At 36.0% G+C, this 14,417-nt stretch overlaps 1 protein-coding gene and 1 long non-coding RNA gene across 31 annotated transcripts in view; one reads left to right on the top strand and one right to left on the bottom strand.

The window, feature by feature from the left end:
* The window catches only part of LOC124965802 (uncharacterized), a 65,556-nt gene extending 63,389 nt beyond the window's left edge, over positions 1 to 2,167 (top strand). The window contains exon 3 of the long non-coding RNA XR_007105232.1: positions 1,477 to 2,167. This is a non-coding gene — a long non-coding RNA (uncharacterized LOC124965802). The remainder of the gene's footprint in view (positions 1 to 1,476) is intronic.
* Eif4g3 (eukaryotic translation initiation factor 4 gamma 3) overlaps positions 1 to 14,417 on the bottom strand; it is a 294,208-nt gene that overhangs the window by 228,065 nt on the left and 51,726 nt on the right. The gene's annotated exons all lie outside the window — the stretch shown is intronic.

Genomic DNA, 14,417 nt, shown 5'->3' with positions numbered 1-14,417 from the left:
ATCCAAGTCCTAAAAAGTTTATTTTATTTTCAGACAGAATCTCAATAAGGTGCCCAGATTGGCTTCAAACTTGTGATCCTCCTGCTTCAGTTCTCTGAGTAGCTAGAATTAGGTGTGTGCCCTACGGCAGTTGTATACAGCAAATTTAAGAGAATTTTTTCAAAATATCATTTACTACTATGTTTGGTGCATATTTCTGTTTCTTCCTTACTACTGGCAAACAATCTACACCTAAACAGTGGACTTTTTCTCTCAAATTACGCTTTTTCATATAACATGCCAATACAAGTTAACTTTTGAGTCAATCTTAAGAGTGTGATCTTCCAGGAAAAAGGGTTCAGGACAAGAAATTTCAGGCTCCTATTAAACAGGCAATGAAAATTTAATACCATAAGCAATAAAATCCTTGATATGTCGCTGAATATAAACATAAGACATATTTTAGGACAAAATGAACTATTTGATTTACTTGGAGACTATGTTGTTCATTCCTAACTACTGTCAAACAAGGGCACTCTAGGAAGGGTATGAACTTCAAAGTTAGGAAAGCCCAAAACCTGAACACCAGATCCATCATTTACTAGCTAGATTATTCCGGGAAAGTAACTAACCTCTTCAAACTGGTTTCCTCAACAACAGTTTATGAGAATGCAGAATCACTTAACAAAATAAGGCTTGTGATAATGTTAATTATATAAAGCACTTCCAAAAAGATCGTGATTTTTTTCCTTTCTCTGGACTATCCAGGGGGCAAGGCCTTTAAGACAACTCTCCTAGATGCTAAGTAATTCCCTAAAAGCACCAAGAGCTCTCCTAATTGAGACCTTAGAAAAGCTTGAATGAAAGGTGTGGTAAGCAAAGTAAGTCTTTGGAAGTATCTGACACATACCATAACATACAAACACAAAAGCAAAAAAAAAAAAAAAAAAAAGTGCTGTCTGTTCCAGAATTGACAAAATTATGAAAAACACAGACTGATCTTTGACCCATGGGATGGTGAACTTAAAAGAGATATTCAATTCTTGAAAGAATTTCCTTCTGGTATGAAATGTGTCCATTCTGATTTAACAGCTCTTCCCAAGGTGAGCAGCTTAGGAGATGCAGAATAACAGCAACAGAGCTCAACTCTTGGAAGTTTACCTGGGAGGGGCATCAGATGAACAAAACTGCTTTTCTTATGTGTATCTGAATAACTAGTGTCATTAGTCAAAATAATTCACATAATTGTCTTATGCCAAAAGATCTATTTATTGAAGATACTTGTTCCCACCAGGTTAGCTAGCAAGGATTATTATGGGAAAGTCAACATTCCTTTCCTTAGCAAAATTTTCTCTGAAGATTCCTACCCCAAGTAAAAAATTTTTGATTCAATCTAATTTTTCATCCTTAAACCAATGATCTGATAAACAGAAATAACAATACAAAATACTAACCAAGACCACTCGGAAAACATAATCCTCTTTCTTCTTTCCACAGCAATCCTTAATGAGATCAAAGAAGAACCCAAACATTTTAGATTGCTCCATCTACTTGTAAACGCACAGACCACAGCAGCTGAAAGGCATTCTGCAAGTACATCTCCCAGCAGGCCCTCCACTGCACAATGAACAAACATGACAACAGAAGTCGATTCCAATCACAAGCCAAAAACTGGGCTACTTTACCTTTTGATTAAAATAGGATCAACAAGGAGAATATAAACTTTACATCATTTATAGTTTACTGCCTATCTTCCATTAAAATGTCCATACTGAGGGGGAAAAAAAATCCCACAAATGAAACTTTAAACAATTTCTTAGGAAACAGGTCCATATGAAGTCAATGTTATTTTATTTGGCAATTTTGAGATATGGGAAACCCATGTTTTTCTTTCTCTTTGTAGACACACCCAATTCCCAGAAAGATGTTTTCTTTCTTACAATAGTCAGCTGCATTTCTTTTGAACAAAAAACTCTGAAAGGGAGGCATGTCGTAATAAAAACAGCACTGAACAGAAAGTGCTTCAGCATTATCATGTTCTTATGTAGAATGAATATAGTCAAGATGACTTTCTTCTATAAATTCGAGAACAATATAATCAATGTCATATGTTCAAATTTAAGAATCTAAAAATGCTAAAACAACCAAATGTCACTTTTAAGGAAGGCATCCTAAACATAAATTCAAGGGTATCTACATAATGATCCAGGTACTTAAATGATCTAACTTTTCTTCATCCTCACAAATACAATACCACACCTTAGCAAAAAACATCAGACATTTTCATTAAAAAAAAAAAAAAAAAAAAAAAAAAAAAAACCTCAGTTCTAATGTATTTTGTTATATAATATTCAAGCACAGAGGGGCATATAAAAGTTCTACAGGCACAGTGACACACCTGTAATCCCGGCTGCTCAGGAGGCTGAGGCAGGAGGATCCCAAGTTCAAGGCCCTCAAAAATTTACCAAGGCCCTCAAGCAACTTATTGAGACCTTATCTCAAAATAAAAAATGAAAGGGCTAGGATGGAGCTCATAGTAAAGTTCAATCGCCAGTACTGATCCCAGAAGAAGATTCTAAATGTTTCCTAAAGTTTGTAATGCTTCAAATCAAACAATGCCATAGGGTCATGAACACATAATCATGAAAGCTGCTTCGATTCTGCAGACTCTCTCTCAGTATCCTTTGCTTTTAACATGAAGGTTCCAGTAAAACTCAGGCAAAGGAAGAGCTGGCCTCTCACCAAACTTGATGACTGAAGCAAGTAAGCATTCAAGATACTTTCTTATTCTAGTATCAAACATCAAATATCTCTTGCTCTTTCCTTCCTTCCTTTGTTTGTTTTTTAGTCCTGGGGACTGAACCAAAGGCCTTGCAAATGACAGGCAAATTCTCCATCACTGAGCTACAGAATCAGCCCTTTTAATTTACTTTTATATAGGGATTAGCTAAGTTGTCAAGGCTAGCCATGAACTTGCAATCCTTCTGACTCAAAGAAATTTTATGTAGGCAATGTAGATGCACAATATTTATTACCTATGCCTGTTTAATTAGGTTTTATACAGTTTCTCTGCCTATTTTAAAAGAGAAAAAGTTGCTTAAAATTCTGAATACATGATAAGTCTTAAAAAATGTTAAAAGGCAAAAGCTAGCCAGGTTATGATGGCACATTTCTGTAATCCCAGCTACCTGGGAAGTTAAGGCTGGAGTATCACAAATTCAAGGTCAGATAGTACAACCTAGTAACAAACTATCTCAAAATAAAATAAAAAGGGTTAGGGATATAACTCAGTGGTAGAGTGCTTCCTTTCCTAGCATGAGTGAGTTCCTGGGTTCAATTCCCAGTACCAAGAAAGAAAAAAGAAAAAGAAAGAGGCAGAAGTTGAAACTCAGCTTACCTAGGTTACAACAGCATAGAAATCATAAAACCAGGGTTAAAATCTATAATGCCCATTAAAATTTACCACTGTATGCTATGAAGAACTAGGAACAATTTCTACAGCTGCTTTATACCTAGAAATTTACAATAAACGTGGCGGTTTTGTATATTTCAAATGTTTATAAAGTTTTATGTTACAATAAGATCTCAAAAAGAATAGGTAAAAAACTGACAACAATGACTATCTCTGAGAAAGATAACTAATGAACTAAGATTCACTTTTCACTGTATACACTCTTGTACAGTATGAATTTTTTATCATATAATTACAAGTTGCTAAGTTAAATGATGTTTATCATAGGCCTACTGAAGATAAAAGTTAACAGCCAGGTGTGGTGGCAAACACCTGTAACCCCAGCGCCTCAGGAAGCTGAGGCAGGAGGATTTCAAGCTCAAAGCCAGCCTCAGCAATGGTGAGGCACTAAGCAACTCAGAGAGACCCTGTCTCTAAATAAATACAAAACAGGGCTGGGGATGTGGCTCAGTGGTTGAGTTCCTCTGAGTTCAATCCCTGATAATGCCCCCCTAAAAAGAAAGAAAAGAAAGTTAACAGAAATATTAATTTTCACTTACTGAAATATAAAGTGGCTACTTTAAGATGTAGAAACTGCCCCAAATACACCTGTTCATTAGAGTAGTTACTATTTGACTAAACTAGAAGGAAGACAAAACGGGCTCAAGAAAGACTATGCAAAAGTGACAAATTATTTTTAATGCAAATGTTAAGTAAATCCCATTTACATAAATAAAGAATCCTTCCTTTTAGAATTAATAACCTGGAAATTAGTAGGGTTGTCTAGTTTCTGATTATGTATATACAAAGTGCAATGTATACATGTGGGTCATACAGAGTCACATCATTACTGCATTTAACTCACACAAATTCAGCCATGCCAAGAGACAGATATAGGGATAGGTGAACAGTATTGTACAAGAACATAAGCTAGAGACAGAAAGAGTCTTGAGATTCAAACAAACTAATTTCTTTGGTTCTCAAGATTACAGGTATGAATATATTGTCAAGTACATAATACATATATATACACACACACACACAGTGTGTGTGTGTGTGTGTGTGTGTGTGTGTGTGTGTACACTTACATCACCTCCAGTGTACTTCAGCAACTACCAAATTACTAAATAATGCGCAAGCTAATTGCTTGGTGTACAATTTTTAACCCCAAAATTCATTCAATGTCCTCCTTATACCACTTTTACAACTTTTCTAGAAGCCATCCTCACCTTCCCTTTCCCACTCCTTTTCAGATCTTCATTTCTTGTCTTGTGGCCTCTATTTGTAATAGTTGCCTGGATTTTCCCAATTGATATCTTTTCATCTTCAATTCACACTGTACATTCTTAGACCAATCTTCCTGAACAACACTGTGGTCATCAATGAACAATTCCTCCGCAAATTACCTCCAAATTCAAACCCTGTGATTCGACTGTCATGACTACTTGAGATCCCACTTTCTGAACTCCCAAAAGTAAAAAATCTCCTAAATAAAAAAAATATCAGCAACTTTCCTATTTGTTTACTCTTCCAACTCCCAATACCTGAAATATCTTCCCTTCTTCTAGTTTTAATTCCTTCAACTCCAAACTACTACCTGGATTGGATTTCTGGTTGTCCTAGTTTGTAACAAGAGATTACATTTTCCTTTTCACTTAGTCTCAGTTATTATATTTATTAATTATAAAAGACAGAAATTAATGACTCCAAGAATTATTGGAAAGATTAAATGATTATACAGAAGCTAGAAGGTACTTACATAGTATGTACATAGTAGGTGTTCAATAAATAGTATCTTAGATGAGAGAACACTATTTAGGCACTGTTTCATCATTATTTCTAAAGCAGCTTCTCTTTTTATGTTGCTAAAGGCTTTTAGGGTAAGTATTACTCTGCCAAAATAAGTATTGTCTGAATGACCCAAAGGACCACTCTCTCATGTGAAAACTGGAAAAAAAGGATGTGGCACCAAAGCCAGACCAATATCTCCCAGCAGAGTGCAGACATTGTCTCAAACATCTAAATCCTCCGTGAAAATCCTGCCTAGGCAGCCTCACCAGCTGAAGTCACCACAGATCAGGCAAAAAAAAGACATGACAACTCAGAGGATCTAGGTTAAGGAAGGAACCTCAAAGTACACAGGGGAAAAAAAAAAAGGAAAACAAATTAGACAGAAAAAGAACTGCTGACTCTATGTTGCTTGGAAAATAACAGACGAATGGAAAGTATTTGCTTTTGGGAAAAATAAGATCTAACTTTTAATTTTGATCTCTTTACTTCCTAAATTGGCGGTCACTTCACCTTTCACCAAACCTGTTTCTTCATAAAATGGAAATAATTTGTCTCACAGAATTATCATGAAGATTAGGTAGGATGCATACTTCCTTGGAATATGGTAGACACTCACCTGGATCTTTTATTTTGTGTATATATTTTGGTACTGGCAATTGAACACAGGTACTCTACCACTGCCCTACATCCCCAGTCTTTTATATTTTTTAATTTTTAAGACAGGAGTTTGCCGAGTTGCTCAGACTGAACTTGAGCATTCAATTCTGCTGCCTCAGTCTCCTGAGCTATATGCCACCAAGCCCAGACGGAGAGGTTTTTTGTTTTGTTCTGTTCGTTTTTTTTGTTTGTTTGTTTGTTTTGCAGGGGAGGGGGTTACCAGGGATTTAATCAGGGACATTTAACCACTGAGCCATATCCCCAGTCCATTTTCATTTTTGATTTTAAGACAGGATCTCACTAAGTTGCTTAGGGACTGCTAAGTTGCTGAGGCTGGCTTTGAACTTGAGATCCTCCTGCCTCAGTCTCCCAAGCTGCTGGGATTATAGGCCTGAGCCAAAACAGTCAATGAGAGAGTTAATTTTTAAATTGTCTTTCTTTAACTAATCAGTTAACCAGTGTCTACATGCAACAGATCTGAAAAATTCCAAAGAATATAACTTACAATTTTTAAAACTTTTTTTTTTAAACATACTGAATCCATCTGGGTCATTTTTCGGGAAATACTTTTTGGAGGTGAGACGGGACAAGCAGTGTTGAGGATTGAACAGGGCCTTTTGCATGCTAGGCAAATACTTCACTGAGCTACATCCCTAGCACTTTTTATTTTGAGACAGAGTCTCACACTAAGTTGCCACGGTTGGCCTTAAATTTATGATCCTGCTGCCTCCACCTCCCAAATAGCTGGTATTACAGGTATGTGCCCAGCTCACCTGATCTTTTTCCTGTCCCCTTTGTTAACCTCCAAGCTATACTCAGAAAAGGAAAACATAGGGAAGAACCCTTGCATGCAAAGAAAAAGAGATGACAGAACATAAAAGATATTATAAGTAAATGCTACTTTAGGTACAACTGTTATTAAATCTAAGAAGAGAGGTTGGGAATGTAGCTCAGTTGTGAAGCATGTGCCTCACATGCCTGAGGCCCTGTGTTCCATCCACAGAACCACCACCAAAAGAGGTAGGGAAAAAAAGGGAAGGAAGGGGAAAAAAATGATTAACCTAAGAAATAACAGGCCATGCAGACAAACATTTTGTGTGACTGATTAACAATGTGGCCTGGTGGTGCACACCTGTAATTCCTGCCACTCTGGAGGTTGAGGCAGGGGGATCACAAGTTTGAGACCAGTCCGGGGAACCTGGTAAGACTTTGCTTCAAAATTAAGGCAAGAGAAAATAGGGGCTGAGGTTTTGGCTCAGTGGTAGAATGCTTGCCTGGCAAGTCCTACCTGCTAATATCACCACTGTTCTCATCAGAAAAGACTGTTAGGTACTGGGAAGTTCTCAAGGTCATGGAGGTGGGTTCAATTCTCAGCACCACATATAAATATAAATAAATGAATAAAATAAAGGTCTATTAACATCTTAAAAAAGACAAAATAATGTAAAATAAAGAGTTGGAGATGTAGTTCAGGCTATGTTCAATCCTCAGGACAGTCAAAAACAAAAAAATAAATAAAACAAAAATTTTTTAAAATGTAAACTCTGATATCAAGATGATTAAAATCCTAGCTCTACCACTTACTAGTGGAATAATCATGGGCAAGTCATTTGCAGTACCTCAATTTCTTGTCTACTTAAAAAGAACAACAGTTCTTACACCTCTTGTGGTTATAGTGAAAATTAAACAACATAGGTCATTGCTTGATACACTCCCTAACAAATCATTACAGCAACTAAAGTATTAATATGTTACAAGAAAACAATTTTTAAATATCTCATTATAAAATAACAAGAATTAAGAAATGTGTTAAGGAAGGTCTGCATAACTCAAATCACTAATATGTTCCAGGTGACCAAAGCATGATACTAACATCATTAGGGAAAGATGAGAGAACCAGCTTCACTTGATGAGATAGACTAATTCAATGTTTCTAACCTGCGTCGTCTCAGAACTCCTTCACAACTAAAATTATTGAGAGACATAAACAGCCTTTGCTTCAATGGGTTACTTGCGTACATATTTACATTAGAAGTTAAAAATAAGAAGAATCTTATGTATCTATTAACCTATCCTATAATAATAAACAAACATTTTAACCCAAATAACAATTATTATTTTGAAAAAGAGTCAAGTGGGGGAGGGGATTTGGCACTATTTTACACTTTTGTAAATTTCTTTAATGTCGAGAAAGGAAGATTATAAGTCAGCTGACTTCCCTTTTTTTTTTAAGGAACCGTTTTTCTTTTTGCTTTTAATTTTTATTTGTAGTTATCAATGGAACTTTACTTAATTCATTAATTTATATGTGGAGCTAAGAATCAAACCCAGTTTGTGAGGCACACATGCCAAGCAAGGCTCTACCACTGAGTCACTACCCCAGCCCATCACCTGACTTCTCATGTGTTTCTGCATTCAATACACTGCAATATTTTAAGTCTATGAAAAAAATCTCATCTCACAAAGATGTGTAAGCTGGAGAAGAGAGCAGCACTTTAATAGTCTTTCCTGATTATCATGCATTGTTTCAATATTACACCAAAACTCAGCAAGTGATTTTATTCTTTTTATTTGGTTTTTGGTTTTTTGCAGTGCTAGGGATCAAACTCAAGGCCTCACACATGTTAGACAAGTGCTCTACAGTTGAGCTACATCCCAGGCCAACAAGTGGTAGGTTTTAAAGGTTAAAAGCAATTTAGTTCCAAACCATACTGACAAACTTTTCATACACTGTTACACGGAAATCAATTCATCTATGTTGCATTTTAAATGAATCTTTCACCTATGCAAGATTTAGTAGCATCACACTAATCATCCGGTAAAAATCAGTACTTGAAGTTATGCAGACTTTTCCTGATATCTCTGATCTCAAAAGTCCTACCTGCTAATATCACCACTGTTCTCATCAGAAAAGACTGTTAGATACTGGGAAGTTCTCGAGGTCATGGAGGTGGATATCAATTTCCAATATTCTAAATTTTTGTCCCAATATTATAATTTTTGCTTGAAAGTTATAATTTTAGTATTGGCAATAGTTCTTGAAGAGATAGGGACATTCGTCTATTTTCAATATTGTATCTGTAAAATATCCAAGTATGAATAACCACAGTCATTCTTTCAAGCAAAAAATGATACATTTTAAAAGACCATAGCTGAGTATACAACTAACTTACACAAGTGGTTTTTGTCATCAGACAACTATGTTACAGAAGTGCTTTGTGCATTCTTCCCATTTTATCACACAGAATATCTGAAAATTATATGTACTCAAGGCTCAAGATTTAATTAAATGAATAGTTCATGCTATTTCATCACAAACATGATGTGAAAGCTAAAAACTGGCTTTTTTCTTTTTTTTTTGGAGAATGCACATTCATGGAGAACACAACACTATCATTATTAGCATTATTAGCCCACCTTGGTACTACCTGGATTTAAGCTAAGATGCCAGCAGTTTTACCCAACACTGATACTGAAAATATCGACAAAATGAAAATGGAAAAACAAACATCTCACTTTAGTTACTAAAATAGTTCTGACTCTCTCAACAATGCAGACATGATGCCCTAAGAAATCCATAAACTCTTGTAAAGACTCTGATGCCAGGGGGTGGGGCTATAGCTCAGTGGCAGAACGCTTGCCTAGCACGTGTGAGGCACTGGGTTCAATTCTTAGGACCACATAAACAAATAAACAAAGGCATGCTATCCATCTACAACTATAAAAAAAAATTAAAAGAAAAAAAGACTCTGATGCCAGCAGCAAAATTTTCAACACTCCTTTAATACGTAAAATAAAGTACCTATAAGTACAGTAAATCAAGGTAGGGAGGCCAGACGCACACTTCACCAAGCAAGTAAGGGCACCCCATCAATCTAGCAATGCCACATTAACTCAGAAATGGTCATTAAATGAGGTCATGAAAAATCCAAAAGGCTTTTCATTCACACTGACAGAGAAACACTGTGTATATAACAAATTAAATATGATTACTCATTAATGTTCTTTCTGAAAAAAAAAAAAAAAAGAATTAACTGAAATGTATGCGGGAATACATTTCACTAGCTCATGTTTAGTAAAATTCTAAAATAAATGTAGCAATGGCAGCAGGGTGCAGTGGCACACACCAGTGATCCCAGCATCTCACAGAGGCTGAAGCAGGAGGATTCCAAGTTTGAGGCCAGCCTTAGCAACTTAGTGACCCTGTCTCAAAATTAAAATGAAAAAAAAAAAAAAGTTAAAAAAATATATATGTACATAAACAATTGTGGCTATACCTCAGCAGAGAAACAATAGTAATTTTCTCTGCAGTCATTCCATGCAGGCCTTTGCCCATGGTCATAATTCTCCTTCTCCACCTTATTCTTGGGATCTTACACTACAGATCCTTCCCATCCCTCCTCTCACTCATCAGAGTAGTTCAAATCACTGGGAAAGTGAAGACCCCCTATCCTTCCTCTCTCCCAGTCCTCTTTTCCTTTTCTCTAGCAGTAGGTTACAGTAGCTAAGAACCCACCACACTCCTCATTATGAGAAGTCTGTATCAACCAGGTGCCGGAAGTAATTAGACCAAGCCAGGAGTAAGTCTGAGAACTCAGGGTTCAAGCACTCACATTCCACACGAGCCGTTTAGAACTAACAATCCCAGCCAACACGTAAGTTTCAAAGAACTTGAATATACTTCAACTTGAAACCCAGAACTTAACTGAAACAAATCAATTTCATACTGTACCAAAGAGGTTTACTACAACACTTCTAGTAACACTGACCTCAGGAGGTAGTTTATTCCAACCACTTATCTAGAGTACAAATTTGATCTCAGCACTCCAGTTCTTCCACTGCCAGGAAGGGTTATTTTTAACATCTATAAGCATGTGCCTCTTAAACTAGAAATCAGGACAATAACACCATCTACTTCAAAGAGTTGATGTACAGCTAAGCGCAGAGGCACACGCCTGTAATCTCAGCTGCTCAGGAGGCTTGAGACAGAATTGCAAGTTCAAAGCCAACCTCACCAATTTAGCAAGGTCCTAAGTAACTTTGTGAGACCCTGTCTCAAAATAAAATATTTTTTAAAAGGGCTGGGGATGCAGTTCAGTAGTAAACTGTGCCTGGGTTAAATCTCAGGTACCCCCCCCCCAAAAAAAAAAAATAATAAATAAATGAGCAGATGTATAATTTAAATGAAACTTATAACTTACTTAAAGCATTTAATTCAGTATCTGGCATACAGTAGGCACACAATAAACCAATGCTAATATAAAGACCTCTAAGAGCAATTCCTATATTCTCTCTTATATTTCATCTTGATGGTTTACTTCTATATAAGAAAAGTGTAAGACAAGGGCAACAGTTGGGTACCACGGACTATTATCCCAACAGTTCGGGAGGCTAAGGCTGGAGGATTCCAAGTTCAAAGCCAGCCTCACCAACTTAGCAAGACCCTGAGCAACTTAGCGAGACCCTGTCTCAAAATAAAAAAATAAATAAATAAAAAGAACTGGGGATGTAACTCAGTGGTAAAGCGCCCCAAGTTCAATCCCCAGCACTAGAAACAAATAAATAATGTGGTGAAAGATTCTTATATTTATTAGATGAGTATCAAGCACAACAAAAAGTTGAATGAAATACAATCATATAAAAAGAATTTTTTTCTTTGGGTGTGTGCGCACAAACGTGGTGTTGGGGTTTGAACCCAGTGCCTGGCCTTGTGCTAGGCAAGCACTGTGCCACCGAGGTACACCCCAAGCTCTGTTTATTTTGATTATATATTTTAAAACAACTGAGGAAAATTTTACCAAGACCAAGTCTTACACTGCAGCACTTAATCTAACAGGGTATTTACTTTATCCAAATTAATAACAGAAAAAGCTTTGCATTCCATTTTTCTTTGCAAGAAATTGGATTTTTCTTTTCCTACTGTTTATTTTCAAATAAGGAAAGAAATCACTCAAAATGATACAGTTGCTGCTGCACCAAGTATGAACAATGAAACTGGGGGTGGTGAGAAAAAGGGTTAGTGCAGGCCTAACAGGCTGCACACCGGCTCGGGCTAAACCCTGACAATGAAAGCATTCTTTGTCCTTCTGGTCAATGCAAGGCCTTTCAGTGTCCCTGTATATAATTTTTTTTTTTTTTTTTTAAAAGCAAAAGAAGTGGGAGGATGGGGAGTTCTGCTTCTTTGGGGGATATCTCCTCAGCTATCTGACTACAATAAGGATGAAGGTCACATAGACACAGAAAAGCTTTCCAAGTATGCCACTGCTGGGCCTTTGTCTATTAACACAGACCAGCAAGGAGGACTCATGTACCTGCTTACACTACATTATATTCACTATTAAACAAAATTCCAGGAATTCATTTCTACTTCACATTGATCCCTGCAATCTAGTGCATTTAGAAATCTACAAAGTAGTCTTTTGTCTTCCAATTTAGACTCCAGGAATGATAATCCCTCTATTTTGTTTGAGAAGACATCAGAAAAGATTAAAATTAAAAAAACCATTTCATTTCTCTGTTCAGGTGTTTTTCAAAAGGCCACAAAACCAAATAAGATTCTCTAACAAATCTACAGTTCAATGTTTTATTAAGCATTTTATTGAGAACTCCCATCTCAGTAGGTATACTGTGAACACAGTTAACCTTCAGGGTGTGGATCACATTTCCCTCATTGTCTTACCTTCACCAAGTAAAATAAGTTAGTGAAGGAGCTGAGATAGCTTAACAAAATCTGATGGATAAGTCATTGTGCAATTAAATATGAAGCTACAATTAGCAAGCATTAGGCATCATCTCCTTTGCAGTTGTAAACAAAACAAGGTTCATTTCTCCGTTATTGAGTAAAAATACAAATGGTGACTTGCTTTATACATATAAAACACATGTAAAATGAGTGTGCATACATACACATGGGTGTATGTAGAGAGAATATGCTGTCATTACTGGAAATTTTCTTTTCAAATTCTAACTCTATGACTAAAATTTTATGTATGTGTATGGCTGACTTTTTTACAGCTATATTTAAATTCATTTATGAGAAAAATCAGATTGCAAATACATTTTATTAACTGATGCTTATTCAGAAGGTTAGCAAGATTTTTGTTAATTACAAATTTTACTACAACACTTAAGAATTACTAAATGGGAATGAAATTATACATGAGAGATTTGGAAGAGGTCCTGGAAGATAATCATATAAAATGAATGTTTGATTAACTGAACAGGGTTAAAAAGACTCAAATTAAGTAATTTGCCAAAGTTCACAAAGCTAAATTTCCTTTCTCATGACAGGAATAAAAAGTCAATTTTATGTACAGTTTGTAACTTCACTTTTTTACTAGGTCATGATTCACAAATGGATAAATTTCCTACTCACCCCAAAGGAATGACTTCTAGAAACCATACTACTTGTGAAATAAAACTACTGCAATGAGAATAAAGTAATATATTACAGAATGTCAACTATCTTTATTTGGTAAATAAAAAATAACTATTATATACTTTGAAAATAGGAGAAACAAAATTACATCCACACCCTAAGTACCAATTGATTACTACTAAAGAAAAACTCCACTTAATACAGAGGATATAAAGTAGAAAGGACCAGTTGAGAAGGATGTGAGGTAGAAAGTACTTTCCATCATTCAATCTTATTCTCATGAAAGTAATCACTATCCAGTTTCTTACACATGTTTCCAGAAATTTTCTACACATATACATATGGTATCATTTTTAACAACTTTGAAAAACTGTTTCTAAAATTAGCGATCATGACTTTCCTAAAATTATCTAAAAGGTCAGATCACTATAGGTTTAAGAAAGGAGAAAGAAATTTCTGAAATATGGATTATTCACAATTATAAAAACATAATGAATACTGCTAGATAAAAGTTATTATAAAATAGAAAATAAATGCACTAAAGTGGGTTGTTGTTTTTTTTTTTGGTACCAGGGAATGAACCAGGGGCACTTAACCACTAAGCCACTACTTCTTCTTTTTTTTTTTTTTTTTTTGAGACAGGGTCTTGCTGAGTTGCTTAGGGCCTTGCCAAATTGCTGGGGCTGGCTTTAAACTCACAATCCTCCTGCCTCAGCCTCCCAAGCTGCTGGGATTACAGGTGTGCGACCCACACCTGGCCCAGTCTGCTTAAGAATATAATTTTACAGATTAGGAAACAAAGCTTGGTGGTGGACCTTGGATTCTAGCTCAAGTCTGATTTTAAAGTTCACATTCTCGCTTTTGTACAGAAATTCAGGTTGGGTTATACAAGTTGTTGAGGTTCATGTTCAGTACCATAGTCTTTTTACCTCTCTTCAGTGCATGTACACATTTAAAACTGGCATCTTCAACAGCGGCAGTGTGTGTGCCTGAAGTCCCAGCTCCTCTGACCATTCTCCCTCCCCACTCCCACTCCACACATGTGTGTTTCATATACAAAGCAAATTAACACATCTACTTTTTACTCAAAAAAATTTCCAGTAATGACGACTTATCTCCCCTGCCTCATTCCCCACAGACAACACACACACACATATTTAT

Source organism: Sciurus carolinensis, chromosome 1, assembly GCF_902686445.1.
Source record: "Sciurus carolinensis chromosome 1, mSciCar1.2, whole genome shotgun sequence".
NCBI classification, from domain to species: domain Eukaryota; kingdom Metazoa; phylum Chordata; class Mammalia; order Rodentia; family Sciuridae; genus Sciurus; species Sciurus carolinensis.
The sequence above is the reverse complement of the archived record's forward strand: the minus strand, read 5'-3'. Positions and strand labels throughout refer to the sequence as shown.